Raw genomic sequence first — 16,861 nt, 5'->3', positions numbered from 1 at the left:
AGTACAATATTATTTAGCCTTAAAAAGGAAAGAAATCCTGTCACATGCTATAATATGGATGAGCCTTAAGGACATTATGCTAAGTGAAGTAAACCAGTGACAAAAAGACAAATACTGTGTGATTCCACTCATGAGGAACTGAGAGCAGTCAAATTCATAGAGACGAAGTAGAATAGTGGTTGCCAGGGTCTGGGGAGAGAGAAAATGGGAAGTTGTTTAATGGGTAGAGTTTCAGTTTTGCAAGATGAAAAGATTCTGGAAATCTGTGTTACAACAATGTGAATATACTTAACATTACTGAACTGTACACTTAAAAATGGTTACAATGGTAAATTTTAGATTATGTGGGGTTTTTTTACCACAATTAAAAATTTTAAAATTTAAAAAAGAAAGATCCCATACCCATTAGCAGTCACCTTCCATTCTCTCCTCTCTCAGTCCTAGGCAATCATCAGCCTTCTTTATGTCTCTATAGATTTGCCCATTCTGAACTTTTCATATAAATGGAATCATACAACATATGGTCTTTTGTGACCGGAGTCTTTCATTTAGTATAATGTTTTTAAGATTTATCCTTGTTGTAACATGTATCAGTACTTCATTGCTTTTTATTGCTAAATAATATTCCTCTGTATGGATATACCACATTTTATTTACCCACTCATCAGTTGATGAAGATTTGGGCTGTTTCTACTAATTGGCTATTATGAATAATGCTGCTATGAACATTTGTTTACAAGATTTTCTGTGGAGGTGTTTTCATTTCTCTTGGGTACATACCCAGGAGTGGATTTGCTGAGTCATATGGTCTATGTTGAACTGTTTGAGGAACTGAAAGCTACTTTCCAAAGTGGCTGCAGCATTTTACATTCCCAGCAGTGATGTATAAGGGTTCCGATTTCTTCACATCGTCCAACACATCATTATCTGTCTTTGATCATAACCATGCTACTGAGTGTGAAGTGGTATCTCACTGTAGTTTTAATGTGAATTTTCTTGATGACTAGTGATGTTAAGCATCATTTCATGTGCTTATAAGCCATTTATATATTTTATTTAGAGAACTATCTTTTCAGGTCCTTTGCCCATTTTGTAATTGAGTTATTTATCTTTTGATTATTGAGTTATGCGAGTTGTTAATATTTTCTACAAACAGGTCTCTCATCAGACGTGATTTGCAAATATTGTCTTTTCATTTTCAATTTATTTTTTATTTTATTTTTTGAGAAAGATTGGCCGTGCCCTAACATCTGTTGCCAGTCTTCCTCTCTTTCTTTTTTCTCCCCAAAGCCCCAGTACATAGTTGTGTATCATGGTTGTAGAGTTGTAGCTTTTCTATGTGGGACGCTGCCTCAGCATGGCCTGATGAGTGGTGAGCAGGTCCATGCCCAGGATCCGAACCAGCAAACCTCGGACCCCCGAAGCAGAGCAGACGAACTTAACTGCTATGTCACTGGGCCCGGCCCCTGTCTTTTCTCTTTCTTAATGGTTTCCTTTGCAACGCAAAAGTTTTAAATTTTGATGAAGTGCAATTCATCTACTTTTTCTTTTGTTGCTTCAACCAGTACCTATTCCAAGGTCACACAGATTTACTCCTAAAACTCTTCTAAGAGTTTTATAGTTTTAGCTCTTACATTTAGATCTATGATCTATTTTGAGTTAATTTTTGTGTATGGTGTTAGATAGGGGTCCAACTTCATTCTTTTGCATGAGGATATCCAGTTGTCCCAACAACATTATTTCAAAAAATTATTTGCCCTATTGAATTGATGTGACACTCATACCGAAAATCAGTGGGCCATTAATGTAGGGGCTTATTTCTGAACTCTCAATTCTGTTCCATTAACCTATATCTTTATCCTATACCAGTACAATCTGTCTTGATTACAGCTTCGTAGTAAGTTATGAAATTGGGAAGTGTAAGTCATTTAACTTTGTTCTTCTTTTTCAAGATTGTTTTGCTATTGTGAGTCCCTTGCATTCTTCATATGAATTTGAAGATCACCTTCCTGCAAAAAAGCCAGCTGAGATTTTGATAGGGATGCATTGAATCTATAGATCAATTTGGGAGCTTTTGCCATCTGATCCTTGAACATGGAATGTTTTTCCATTCATTTAAGTCTTCTTTAATTTCTTTTGACAGTATTTTGTAGTTTTCAGAGCATAAAATTTGTACTTCTTTTGTTAAATTTATTCTGAATTGTTTTATTCGTGTGTGTGTGTGAGAGAGAGAGAGAGAGAAAGATTGGCCCTGAGCTAATATCTGTTGCCAATCTTCCTCTTTTTGCTTGAGGCAGATTTGCCCTGAGCTAACATCTGTGCTAATCTTCCTCTATTTTGTATGTGGGTTGCTGCCACAGCATGGCTGATACATGGTATAGGTCCGTACCTGGGATCTGAACCCCCGAACCTGGGCTGCTGATGTGGAGCGTGCAGAACTTAACCACTAGGCCCCAGGGCCAGCCCCTTATTCTTTTTGATGCTATTTTAAATGGAATTGTTTTCTTATTTTCAGATTGTTCATCACAAGTGTATAGAAATGCAATTGATTTTTGTGTATTGATCTTGTATCCTACGACCTTCCTGAACTCATTTTTTACTTCTAATAGTTTTTTAGGGATTCCTTAGGATTTTTTACTTATAAGATCTCATTTGCCAATAGAGATAGTTTTACTTCTTCCTTTCCGTTCTGGATTCTTTTATTTCTTTTTCTTGCCTAATTGCCCTGCGTAGAACATGCAGTACAGTATGAATGGGAATGATGAAAGTGGACATCCTTGTCTCATTCATGACAAGAGGGAAAGCGTTTAAGTCTTTCACCATTATGTGTGATGTTAGCTGTGGGTTTTTCCTGGATGACCTTTATTAGTTTGAGGAAGTTCTCTTGTATTGCTAGTTTGTTGAGTGTTTTTAAGTGAAAAGGTGTTGGATTTTGTCAAATTCTTTTTCTGCATATAATAAGATTATCATGTGCTTTTTGTCTTTTTTTCTGTTAATAAGATGTATCACATTGATTTTCAGCTGTTAAACCAACCTTTTCTTCCTAGGATAAGTTGTATTGGTTTTTATTTGTTTATTTGTTTCTTTGGTATTGTACAACAAGTTTTTGGCTTGTTTTGTTCTATTTTTTTAGTTTGGTTATCTGAAATAGGTGAATTGACTTGTCTGACAAGTTAGTAGTAGAATGATGATGGGATTAGATCTTGCATAGGATTAGGGAACTTTCAAGTTTTCTTCCTCTAGGTTCAGTCTGTGAATATAAATCTCACCTGAAAAAGGGTATGTTTTTGCATTGTAATTTGGTCATATGTAGACAGTGTCTAATGATTTATTTTTGTGGGGTTAGGGAATGCTGGAATAGCTAGCAGCTACCAAGGAGGAAACCTGAGTCTGATTACACTTAGTGATGGTATTGTGGTGAATCCTGTTTGAATTGGATACATGTGCTTTGGAAAGGAGCCTGGAATCTAAGAGTTTACCTGAATTTACAAGTTTGTGAAATCACGGTTGAGGGGACAAATTCTAGAAGTTTGCTAAATTAGCAGGGACCTATAAGGAAGAAGAGGCTTAAAGATAACAGCTGAGCCTAAGTGAGATAGATTTTGATTTCGAGGGGGAAGAAAACAGGATTTAATTTAGGCCCACTGTTTCAAAAAGGGTAGAAGGCAGACATTTCAAGTGAAAAATGATTGAATAAGAATCAGCGCTTTCCTGGATAACTGTTTCAATTCTTTACTCTCCTCAGACTTCCTTTAGGTTTTTCCTCATACTCAGTCTCAGTTGGTGACAATGCTTCCTATATCCCTGAAAAAAGAAGTCAAAAGGGAACTTCCCCAAGCTCTCACCATCATATCTACTTACCTACCTGCATATGTTAATTCCTATTAATATGAATGAACTGTTTGTTCTCCTATCTTAGGCCTACTCTGACTTGTGGTTAGATCCAGTTCCCTTCCACCTACTCAAGGACGTTGCCTCAGCATTTCTTCCCCTTCTCTTCTGCATCATAATTTTTCCCTGACTATTAAAAACCAACTGACTTTAAAAAAAAAAAAAAAGAAGAGAGAGAAAGGAAAAGAAAGCTACCATTCTTTACCCCACATTCTCTTTCAGCTACCACCAAGCTTCTCTGCTTCCCTTGAGTTGTCTATGCTTCCTGCTCCTGTTCTCCTTACATTCTCTCTTGAATGCATTCCAGTAAGGCTATTTGCCTTTAATTCTCTGATGAAAGTGCTCTTTTCAAAGTCACCAATGACTTCCACATTGCTAAATCCAGTGGTCATTCTCAGACTTCATCTTGATCCAGGAACAGAATTAAACACAATTGATCACTCCATTTTTTTTTTTTTTTTTGGTGAGGAAGATCGACCCTGAGCTAACATCTGCCAATCCTCCTCTTTTTTTTGCTGAGGAAGACTGGCCCTGGGCTGACATCCATACCCATCTTCCTCCACTTTATATGGGATGCCTGCCACAACATGGCCTGACAAGTGGTGTGTCAGTGCGCGCCCGGGATCCGAACTGGCGAACCCCGGGCTGCTGCAGCGGAGCACACGCACTTAACCGCTTGCGCCACCAGGCCGGCCCCGATCACTCCATTTTTTTTGAAGTATTTTGTCACCTGGCTTTCACAACACCAAAGCTTTTGGTTTTTCTTCCAACTTCAACTGACCATTGCTTCTTAGTTTCCTTTGCTTTGTTTTCCCTATCTCCAATCTTTTAATATTAGAGTGTGCCAGGGCTCAGTCCCTGGACTTCTTTTCTATCTACACTTGCTCTTTTGGTGATCTCTTTTAGTCTCATGGCTTTAAATATTATCTACATACTGATAACTCCCAAATTTCTATCTCTGGTCCAGACCTTTTCCTGAAACTCCAAATAATAACCCCAACTGCCTACCTGAAATTTCCACATTGTTGGTTTCCCTCAAATTTGCTCTTCCTACAGTCTTCCTATATCAGTTAATAGCGATTCCATCTGTCTAGTTACTGAAGCCAAGAACCTTGAAGAAATCATTGACTTCTCTCTTTCTCTTTCTTTCATCCTTCATCACTTTATCAGCAAATTGTGTCAGCTCTATCTTCAAAATCTATCTCCATTTCACATTAGTTCTACTGCCAGATGCCTGATCCAAACCACCATCATCTCTCTTGTGAATTATTGTGAAGAGTTTCTTAAGTAATCCCTCTGCTTGCACCTTGTGTACTTTCTTAATACAGCAGCCAAACTTAACACATCCAAAAACCAACCTTTTGATCTCCACGCATACACACACAAACCAAACAAAAAAATCTGTTCCTCCTGCAGTCTTTTCTGTTTCAGCAAATGACAACTCCATCCTTCTAGCTGTTCTGGCCAAAAAAGCGTGGAGTCAACCTTCAATGTTTTCTGTCTTATACAACCCACATTCAATCCTTGTTGGCTCTACCTTGAAAATCTATTCAAAATACAACTATTTTTCGGTATCTGCTCCGTACAGTCCTGATCGAAGTCATCATCATGTCTCACCTGAGTTATTGCAATAGCCTCCTACTTGGTTTTCTTGTTTCTCTATTTGCTTCCTATAGACTGTTCTTAGTACCACAACCAGAGCTGTCCTTTCGAAAAAAGTAGGATTATATCATTCTTCTGCTCAAAGTCTCCTTTGGCTATTCATTTTACTCAGGAAAAGCTGGAGTCTTTGCAATGTCAGCAAGGCCCTGTAAAATCTGGTCCCAATTACTTCTGAGGCTTTATCGCCTACTGCTTTCCTCCTTGCTCTTTCTGCTCAGCCTCCTTGAGCTTGTGCTTCCTTGGACATTCTGAGGGCACTTTTGCTTCAGGGCTTTTTCGTTTGCTGTTGCTCTGCCTGGAGATACTTCTCCCTCAGATAGTGTTTGGCTCACTTTCTTACCTCCTTCAAGTCTTTATTCCAATATATCTTACCGGAGGACATCCCTTGACCATTCTGTTTTAAAATGCAGCCCTCCTCCCCACCCCCACACTCAGGAACTTCCTATCCCCTTTCCCAGCTTTACTTTTCTTCATGAGACTTAGAGTTGTATGACATACTATCTATTTTCCGGCACATTTATTTTCTCTCTTTCCCTACTAGATCGTATACTCCACGAGGACAGCGTTTTTTGTATGGTGTTGTTCAATGCTTTATTCCAGTTCTTAAGTCTGTGCCTGGCACATAATAGGCTCTCAGTAAATACTGATTAAATGAATGAACAGATTTGTCTTTAAAACATTCCAAATATTTCCACATGATTAGTAGTTTTACCTAGTGTTTTTTATCTTACTCAAAAGGTCTTTTAGACATCATTTTACTTTGCTTTTCATTCTCTTGTTGTGACTGTGATTTGGGACAAATAATTTATTTTCTCTGGGCTACAGTTTTCTCTTATGTAAAGTAAGAAGGTTATACTAAGTGACCTTCAATCTCCCCTGTAGCTCTAACATTCTATGAATTTATTAATTATGTTTTATACTTTTGACCTGACTCTTGAGTTTTCTATCTCATTTGCTCATCATGCTGAGTTGTGGACTGGTGTTTTACTTGTGGACAGTGAGATAAGGGTGGGACAAGTTCATTCTCCTCTACTCTGACTGCAACACTAATCTTGTCAGAGTAGTTGCAAGTTCAGTAGGTCACGGTGGAGTAGGAGGGCAGAACAGGAGGATGTAGGAAAGTATGGGCATACATCCAGCAAGAGGGGCACAACCCAGGAAAGCCCAACTCTGTTGTTCCCCAGAGAGGAACTTTATCAACTCACAGAATCCATGCCAATAGTTGGAACATGTGTGTGATAGAGGCAATTCCAGGATTACGGCAGTAAAAGAAGATCTCATGTACTAGTTTTCCTGCAATAACAACCATCAAAAAGCTGGTGCATGACACATTTTCCTAGGCGGTCCAAGCTAAAACAGCTTGCTCCAGTTGCTTTGATTTAGCAAACTCTGTGTTCTCTCCCTTGCATTGTTCCAGTATGTTACTCAATTGTCCAGTAAATAATACTGGACAATTACCGGTAGTACTTACCCTTACCTGTTCAGCCTTTTTATGATCTGCAGGAGTAAGATTGTCCGCAACTCTATTGACTGCCCACTGGGTGCAGAGTTTAGAAACTGCCCTTTCATATCTTCTAACCATTTAAGGTGTGATAAAGGGGGTACCAGCTATTACTTTTCCCTGTTTGTTTACTTACATTCTGTTTTTGGAAGCAAAATATTTCCTTTAGTTTCCCTCTAAGTGTAGCAAGCATAATTTGTTTTGTGTCCCATCCTTGGCATTTTTTCATGCTGCTTAGAAAAAAAGATTTGGGGGAGTGGAAATATTATAAAGGAAGATAAAAACAAATATTCTCCTGGCATGCTAGGCCTATTCTGCTGGGCGAAAGACTTTAAATGTGTTGACTTGGATTTTTAAAGCTCTTTCAGGGTGAAAATGAATGGTGCATCTCTGGTCTTGCTCTCAATTTTACTGACCACTGTTACAAGTGTATGCTAAGGAGAAGTCAAATTGATTTTTTTTTTAAGGTGGAGAATCAAGGGAAGAGAGTTTGCCCCGTTGCCAAATAGATGAGTGTCTCATTTAAGTTTAAATAAGCATGGCTTTTTTTACTACTCAACCAGAGGGTGAGATGATGCCTGTGTTTAAATCCTCCCTGGCTCAAAACTGTAGGTCCCCTCATCCGACAGGATCCCCCCCCTTACCACATTGCCAAGATTGAGTTATGGTTCAGTTGGAGGAGGGACATGTCTTACCTTGTTTTCCCAGGTGGGCACTGGGTTTTCTCTAAGGAGTTCAAAGCAGTTGCCATAGAGCTGACCAAGACATCTTTTTCTGCCACTCGTTATATCCTACACAGAAAACTTGACTGTCATATAGCTTTGTCTTTTAGAGTTCAGGGTAAGGGAGTCTTTCCACATAAAGTAACTCCTTGTTCTTACCTTACCAGTAACTTGGGTCAGGGATAGTAGATGAGGGGGAACCAGAAACAGAGCTAAGCTTGAGACGGGGTACTACACAGACATAAGGCAAGGAGCAGGACTGAGACTGAGGTTAACAATGGAAGATCAAGGGAAAAGAGAGTTTGAAGTAGAGCAGGACTGGAGTTTGAGCCAACACAGTAGGAATCAATAGTTTAGCTAGACATGGGTCTCTGAAAACTGTGGAGCTGTTTGTTAGTCTAGTAGACTAACATTTAGTGGCTTACACTCTAGTGTGTGTAGTAAGTAATAGAAGTCTATAGTAAGTATAGACTTACATATAGTGGCTTAAGCTGGAAAATCCATCCATGAAGGAATGTCATCTGATACAGGTAAACAATGATAGCTGGAGACTTAGTTAATGCTTTGCTAAATATGTATTTTTCTATCTATTACGTTTTCTGAATCCCTTACCTGCATCTTCCTCTTGACCATTGGCAAAATGGAAATGTATAGATTAATAGCTGTTAATGAAACTTAGTTTGACTCCAGAAGTAAGATGTAATTAGATCCATACAACTACATACCTGACCTACTGAGGCAGCAGCAGGTAGAGAATTTGTTTAGGCTGTGGTAGAGCTCTGTATGACATACAAGAAATAGATTGTAATGCTCATTTCAAGACACATTGCTTTGAATTGATGAGCCAGTTATTCCAGTTACCATCATGCCTCATGCTCCTTGTGCTTGCCAGGAGCCCTTCCTCGGCTGAGCAGTTGGGACTGTAAGCCTTGCCAGGTAGGATGATATATAGGGAGGTTCACTGGGATTGGTTCCAAATTGGGTATTGCTCCTACACGAATCTCACAGGGTTGAGTCTGGCCTGTCCTTGGGACTCTAGCGTGCTGCATGCTGGCTAATAACATTTGAGTCAGGAGAGTCCCTTAGGATTAACAGGCCTTTTGTTTGCCTGAAATGTCCTTCCGATTCTGTCGTAAAATTCTACTCACTCTTAAGTCAAGCTACTACTACCACCTGCTCTATGAAAACCTATTTGATTTCTCTTAATCAGAAGCAATTACTCCTTCTGTCCAACCATAGTATACCACTTGTAACTCTATGTAGCACATATTTTTTCTGCCTTACGTGTTTATATATGTTAAAAGATAAATTTTCAGAAAAAGGTAAAATCATGACTCTCATACAGATATTAAAATGAACATGTGTTAAAGACTTTAACTCATGAGGGAAATAAGCAGATGTTATAACCAGTTCCAAGAAAAAGGAAAAGGAAAAAAATATTCATATGGATGAAGGAATGTTTAATTGAAAGTTCAAACGGAGGCAAAACTGGTCTTTTCCATACTTATTTACAATTTGCAGAATTGTAAATTAGACCAACTATAGGCTAAAATCAGATAACCTGGAGGGGAGTCCTCTAGACAATGCTTAATTTTCCCCTGAAGCATAAAATTTTTTCTATAGCCTCCCTTGTTTTGATCAAAAATAGTCTCAAAGAAAGACTATTCCTGATCACAAACTAAGGCTGGTCTCATTAGATTGGATCTGATTAGTTATATAGGTGTAGCAAGAGTGTTAATTTACCACATAGGTCTTAAGTTTGCTTTGCTGGAAGTTTTCATAAGGGATCTCAGATTTGACTTTTAAAATATTTGTTCATTAATCAGACTCTATATTCATTCATAGTTATCTGTTTTCAGCCTGATTGGATGTTTTAATTTTGTGGTTTGCGTGTGTCTTAAATCTCATTCTGTGCAATAAATAGACAAGGACTTGATAAAGCAACATAAGGACTTGAAAGAAACTGAAGAGATTTCTGTTTTTTCTTCTAGAGATGCCTGCACATATCCCCCTTTCTCTGGCTGAAGCTCTGTCATTGTAAACTGGGCCTATAAACTGGGACTATTAACCTGTCCAAGTTAATTAGTAGGAAAGGGAAAAAGGTTTAGAAATACTGCTTAGTAAATAGAGAGAAAATACGGGAGCACACTTTGGCCTATGGTGAACATTTAGGTGATATTTAATTTGAAGAAGGGAAGACTTGGGCCCGAGAATAAGAGTTTCTCAAAAGGCGGGTCTAGGATTAGACTCTTTATCCCAGGAATTTCAATCTCGGACTTGATGCCTGCATCTTGCGGCCTGTCCTTTACGTTTTTTATGAGGAACGCTAATAGTGTACTAGGAGCCAAGGGTCTGAGGCCAGTACTAAAGAGTTTTGTGGAGAAATTGTAGGGTGAAGGTATTGCTGGGCCAAAGGAGACGTAAGAGAGTTTTTCCAGATCTGGGGCATGCCTCTGCTCCATAGACATCTAGGGTTAGCAGGAATATATTCAGTCTTTGTTGTGTGGCACTGGTTTATTTATTCAGAGCTTCTTTAATTTTACTGATAAAACTCTTCTCTTGAAGACCTTCCAAACCTTGCCTTTGAAAAGCATCATAGGGCCGGCCCCATGGCTTAGTGGTTAAGTGCGTGCGCTCTGCTGCTGGCGGCCCGGGTTCGGATCCCGGGCGCGCACCAATGCGCCGCTTCTCCGGCCATGCTGAGGCCGCATCCCACATACAGCAACCGGAAGGATGTGCAACTATGACATAAACTATCTACTGGGGCTTTGGGGGGAAAAAAAATTATAAAAAAGAAAAGCATCATAGTTCTTTGAAGTCACTTGCTTTTGATTTCTAAGCCCAATTTTCAATTTTCATTTGTTCAACCTGTTCTCCCTGTTTCATGCCTCTTGCTTCACAATGTTACAATAAAAATATATTCCCAATTGTAGACCTAGGAGGGCAGCAGTGTAAGGCAAGGAGGCATTCCCACAGTCACCTCAAGTGCTGAGAAGGAATCTGATTCTGCATGAGGAGTGGCCCTTGGGGAGAGCCAATATCTCATCACATCACCATCATTGTTGATTCAGGCATGCCTGTTCTCCTCTATAAGCTTAAATATCCTTGTCTGAGGAATGGGGAGAAGTATCATCTCCTAGCCATCCAGTGGTTCAGAGGAAGGTGTTATCTTAGATAAGAGGAGAGTTGGGATAACTTGAAATCTAAGGAATAGTACCGAAATCTGTACTGATGAGGGCAAGTCAGATGTTAACTTGAGATTAACATGAACAGCTGGCCATGCATATTCTCAAAAGAAAAGATTTATATTTAAGAGGTAAATTCCTGCCATCCCCTGTCTCTAGAGCTAGCAAACTGAGAACTACTAGAAAGAACTTAAAAGTTGACCAAGAGCTGCTTTTTTTTCACTTTTTAGAGAACTTTTTATAAAATAATTATAGGCATACAGGAAGTTGCAAAAATAGGCCAGAGAGGTCCTGTGTACCTCTCAGCCTATTTTCCGCAGTGCTTACATTTTATGTAACTATGCGTAATATCAAAACCGGAAAGTGGCCATTGGTACAATGTGTATGTATAGTTCAATGTGTGCCATTTCCCCATGTGTTAATTCGTGTAAACACCACCACAATCAAGATACAAAGTTATCCCCTCACCACAAAGACCTACCTTGTGTTCCCCCTATAGAGTCACACCTGCACCCCTCCCGCCATCACCATCCCTCACCCCTGGCCACCACTAATCTGTGTGCCATCTCTATAATTTTGTCACTTCAAGAACATTATGTAAATGGAATCATACAGTATGTGGCCTTTTGAGATTGATTTTTTCACTCAGCATAATGTCCTTGAGATCCATCCAAATTGTTGTGTGTATCAATAGTTTGTTCCTTTTTGTTGCTGAGTAGCGTTCAATGGTATGGATGTACCACAATTTGTTTAACTATTAACCTGTTGAGGGACATTTTGGTTGTTTCGGGTTTTTTGCTCTCACAGATAATGCTTCTGTGGACATCTGTGTACAGGTTTGTGTGAACAGAAATTGTCATTTATCTGGGATAAATGCCCAGGAGTACAACTAATGGGTTTTATGGTAAGTGTATGTTTAATTTTTTAAGAAAGTGACAGCATGTCATTGGATCATGGTATTAATCCTCTCTGCCAGGTGGTAGAAATCCAGGTTTCCTACTTAGCCTCGGTTGATAGCCCTGGAGGGTGGGGAAGGGCACGTCATTACTGCTTGGATTGTGGGAGTTCTGGCTCCCTGCTTGGCCTCCACTGACTCTATTCTGCATGGGAGGGGGAGAGTGCCTCCTTACTGCTCCCCATGTGACCTCCACTGACACCATGGTGGTGGGGGTGAGTGCTCATTACCACTGGAAGGTGGTGCAAGTCCTGGCTTCCCACTTGGAGCTCTCTGACACCCCCTGACGCTAGGGCTAGGGAGACACCTCATTACAGCCAGGTGCAAGTGAAAGTTGAGGCTTTCCACTTTGCCTTTGCTGATAGGAGTCGGGTGGAGCTGCAGTGTTTTCTGTGGTGTTTGGTTGGAGGAGGGTGGTTATTACTAGGCTACCCCTTTCTTGATCCTTTAGCTAGATTCAGCCAGTTTTTCTTGGCATTCTTTTCTGTTTTGTCTGTGCTGTTGGTGCTTCTAGATTGCTGGCTTCTCCAGCACCCAGTCCAGGACAGATGAAGCAAAAAGCAAACCCAGACAAATAACTACTGTGTTTTTCCTCAGATCTTGAGTTTCCTAGCTACTTTGCCTTCTTCTCTCCACTTTTTCAGAGTTTTCTTATGTTGCTGTATATATAATGCCCAGGTACTTAGCAAAAAGAATAGGGAGAAGTGCATCTATTCCATCTTGGTCCAGCACCAGAAGTCTGACATAGGGCTTTTAGATTTTTTTTTTAATTATTTTTTTTGTGAGGAAGATCAGCCCTGAGCTAACATCCTTGCTAATCCTCCTCTTTTTGCTGAAGCTAACATCTGAGCTAACACCTATTGCCAATCCTCCTTTTTTTCCCCCCAAAGCCCCGGTAGATAGTTGTATGTCATAGTTGCACATCCTTCTAGTTGCTGTATGTGGGACGCGGCCTCAGCATGGCCGGAGAAGTGCTGCGTCGGTGCGCACCTGGGATCCGAACCCTGGCCCCCAGCAGCCAAGCACGTGCACTTAACCGCTAAGCAACAGGGCCTGACATAGGGCTTTTAAAGGGCCATTTCTCTTCTAAGATTATAAATCTTATCATGTCTCACCCTTCTTAAAAACCTCCTTGTTAGGGTTAGTGTCCAAAATATATAAAGAACTCATACATCTCAACAACAAAAAAACTAACAACCCAAATAAAAAATGGGCAAAAGACCTGAACAGACATTTCTCCAAAGATATACAGATGGCCAACATGCACATGAAAAGATGTTCAACATTATTAACTATCAGGGAAATGCAAATCAAAACTACAATGAGATATCACCTCATGCCCATCAGAATGGCTATAATTAACAAGACAGGAAACAAGTGTTGGAGAGGATGTGGAGAGAAGGGAACTCTCATACACTGCTGGTGGGAGTGCAAACTGGTGCACCACTATGGAAAACAGTACAGAGATTCCTCAAAAAATTAAGGATAGAACTACCATATGATCCAGCTATTCCTATGTTGGGTATTTATCCAAAGAACATGAAAACACCAATGAGTAAAGATACATGCACCCCTGTGTTCATTGCAGCATTATTCACAATAGCCAAGACTTGGAAGCGACCCAAGTGCCCATCAATGGGTGAATGGATGAAGAAGATGTGGTATATGTATACACAATGGAATACTACTCAGCAATAAGAAATGATTTGTGACAACATGGATGGGCGTTGAGGGTATCATGCTAAGCAAAATAAGTTAGAGGGAGAAGGTCAAATACCATATGATCTCACTCATAAATAGAAGATAGAAACAACAACAAACATAGAGACAGAGATTGGGTTGGTGGTTACCAGAGGGGAAGGGAGGAGGGAGGAGGGCAAAAGGGATGATTAGGCACATGTGTATGGTGATGGATTGTAATTAGTATTTGGGTGGTGAACATGATGTAATCTATGCAGAAATAGAAATATGATGATGTACACTTGAAATTTATACAATGTTATAAACCAATGTTACCGCAATAAAAATAAAATTAAAACGATAAAAAAAAAAAACCCCTCCTTGTCGTAACACCCAACTGTCCAAAGGATAAAATTCCAACCCCTTAACATTGACTTTTAGGCTCTTCACTATCTCACCACAAGTAATAACAATCATATCTTCTGCAACTCCTCTCTGTGCACATGAACTCCATACAGAATTTCTCATGCACCATTTCTTAAATATACATGCTTTCTCATGCCTTATTTTGCACATGCTAGTGCACATGCACTCTGCTTGGTTCTACCTTTCTCTTCTCTACTTGGCATGCGCCTAGCTGTACTTCACCTCTGCTTCTTTTTTTTTTTTTTTTTGTGAGGAAGATCAGCCCTGAGCTAACATCCATGCCAATCCTCCTCTTTTTGCTGAGGAAGACCGGCCCTGAGCTAACATCTATTGCCAATCTTCCTCCTTTTTTCCCCTTTTTCTCCCCAAAGCCCCAGTAGATAGTTGTATGTTGTAGTTGCACAGCCTGCTAGTTGCCGTATGTGGGACACAGCCTCAGCATGGCCGGACAAGCGGTGCGTCGGTGCACGCCCGGGATCCGCACCCAGGCCGCCAGTAGCGGACCGCGCGCACTTAACCGCTAAGCCACGGGGCCGGCCCCCACCTCTGCTTCTTATATTACCTACTGTGAGGCCTTTCAATACTCTCCCAGAGTTATTTGATCCCTTCTCGGTGCCACCATAGCAATATGAACATACCTCTATAAGCTATTTCTTGTTTGAGTTGATCTCTTCTACTAGAGCTCTTTGAGATGGAATTATGTCTCTGTTCATCTCTGTCCCATTCAACTGTAAATTCTTTGAGGTTAGGGCTGTTCCTGTCTTATTCATCAATGCATTCTCACACATAGCACTTTGCTTGGCACATAATGGGCACTTTAACAAGTATTTATTAAATGAGTAAATTGTTACTTTCAGATATTAGAGCAACCAAAAATTGTCCTCAGCTTGTGTGATTAGGCTACCTGAGGCTGCCTCACTTTTATCATTACTATATATTCCTTTTTATTTTTCCACCAGAACAAAATGACTTTGGGAGAGTATAATAATTTAACCGCTTCCCCAATCTGCTCCTCCATTCCTGAGGACTGCCTGCTTTCAGGTTGCCCTCGTATATACCTGCTGCCATCGCCGGTTGACCATTTGAGAGCAGGGCTGCCTCCTTGTATGGCTGATGGTGGTCTCCAAAGCCCATTCTTCAGGCCATCATGAACCATCAGTCCAGTCTTGAATAGACTGAAGGCCCTACTTTTCACCACTTATAGCAAGGCTAGGACTTTCTTTGCCAAGCCCTTCCAGATCATTGTCTTTTATTGAGAAACAAAATCTTTTGGGATACATGGTCACCTGGCTGATCTATCTTTTGATTGTTGGCTGGAAGAAATTTAATAGCAACTCTTCTTAGTGAGATTTCAGCATTTGACATATTTGAGATAATAATAGCTTCCTCATTTTTATGACATTTTACTCAATCCATACATTCATCCTTGTCAACCCCAAATTATTCAACATGTGTTATCATGATGCTTACAATAACTCAGTGAGTGAAGTTGTATATACACACACATACACAGATACCCACATACATACACATTCACACACACAGACACACACACACATATACACACATAGGAGACTAAGGATTTTGCAGGTCAAACCTATTCTGTTATACCCATTGATACTTTTTAAGGACTCTGATCCTTTGACCCTATATTTTGTTCTCATTTATAATAGTCATTGGTTTCTATCAGTTGTAGTCAGTATCTGATCCTAATACTATACATGAGCTCATGTACATAAAATAATTGTTCCACTTACCAAACTTATTTAATATAGCCAGGCACTTTTTGTATGCATAATTTTTAATTCTTACAGCCACCCTGCAAGGTAGATGCTATTATACACATTTTACAGATGAGGGAACTGAAGTTTAGAGAAATAGTAGATCTGAGCCAGGATTGGCTCTGCCTCAAAGCCCATTTTCTTTTCACTACACCACTCGGCCCCTCAATCAAAAGGCCTAATATGAAATCAAATCTTTAAAAGGTTGAAGAATATCTATTTCTCCTAATATCCCAACTCCTACCCCATTAATTAAGGGTCTGGGTATTGATTCTATCACAAAAAAACATGCTATTGTCTATTTAGTAAGAGAGAAGGAGGAAGACGGAGATGTGTTCAAAGAATGATGCTTGTATGTGCATGGTGAAATTTGCTGGTTCTGTTCCCTAATGGCTTATTCTCATGGCACTTGTTCTCATAGAATTTCTCAAGCATTCAGGTCCCTGGGTCTCTTTGAGAAAACCAGGGAGGACACTTGTTGCCATATCAAAAAGGGCTTAAACAGATAACTGGCTGCCCACAAAGTCCTGTGGATGGTCAATGAAACTTGCTAGCAGTAGGAACTGGTATTTGATGGGCAAAAAGGCCATTAACTGCCAGCTCTTGTCTTACAAGTGTCTGATACGAAACCATGGTAAGCATTTTTGACAAATTATAGAGTTATCCACAATGAGAAATGAAGATCTTTTCCTTTAGTCTCTGATTCAGTGCTCATCCCTTCCGTCCTTATTTCTTTCAGATGCTACAGTGTTTGAGGAGGTGGTATGTAAGGGGTGCCAGACAACAGGAAGTTGAGTCAAGAGTGGACAGCTTATGTAGGTGAGTGAAAGGAGTATCTGAGACAGCACATTCCTCCCAAGCAGCAGGAAGCAAAGACATTGTCTAGCTTGCCCACAGGAGCAAGTGAGGAACATTGGCAGGAGTGTTCCAGCTGCCATCCTGGCCCCTGAGGAGGGATATATGGCTGGAATTCACAGGGAGTAACTGCGATAAGGCAAAGACTATCTCAGGACTGGCCCTGCTCTCAGCTACTTGCTGGCACTCCATGAATAATAGCC

This window comes from Diceros bicornis, chromosome 7, assembly GCF_020826845.1.
Source record: "Diceros bicornis minor isolate mBicDic1 chromosome 7, mDicBic1.mat.cur, whole genome shotgun sequence".
Classification (NCBI taxonomy): Eukaryota; Metazoa; Chordata; class Mammalia; order Perissodactyla; family Rhinocerotidae; genus Diceros; species Diceros bicornis.
Note: the sequence above shows the minus strand (reverse complement) of the source record.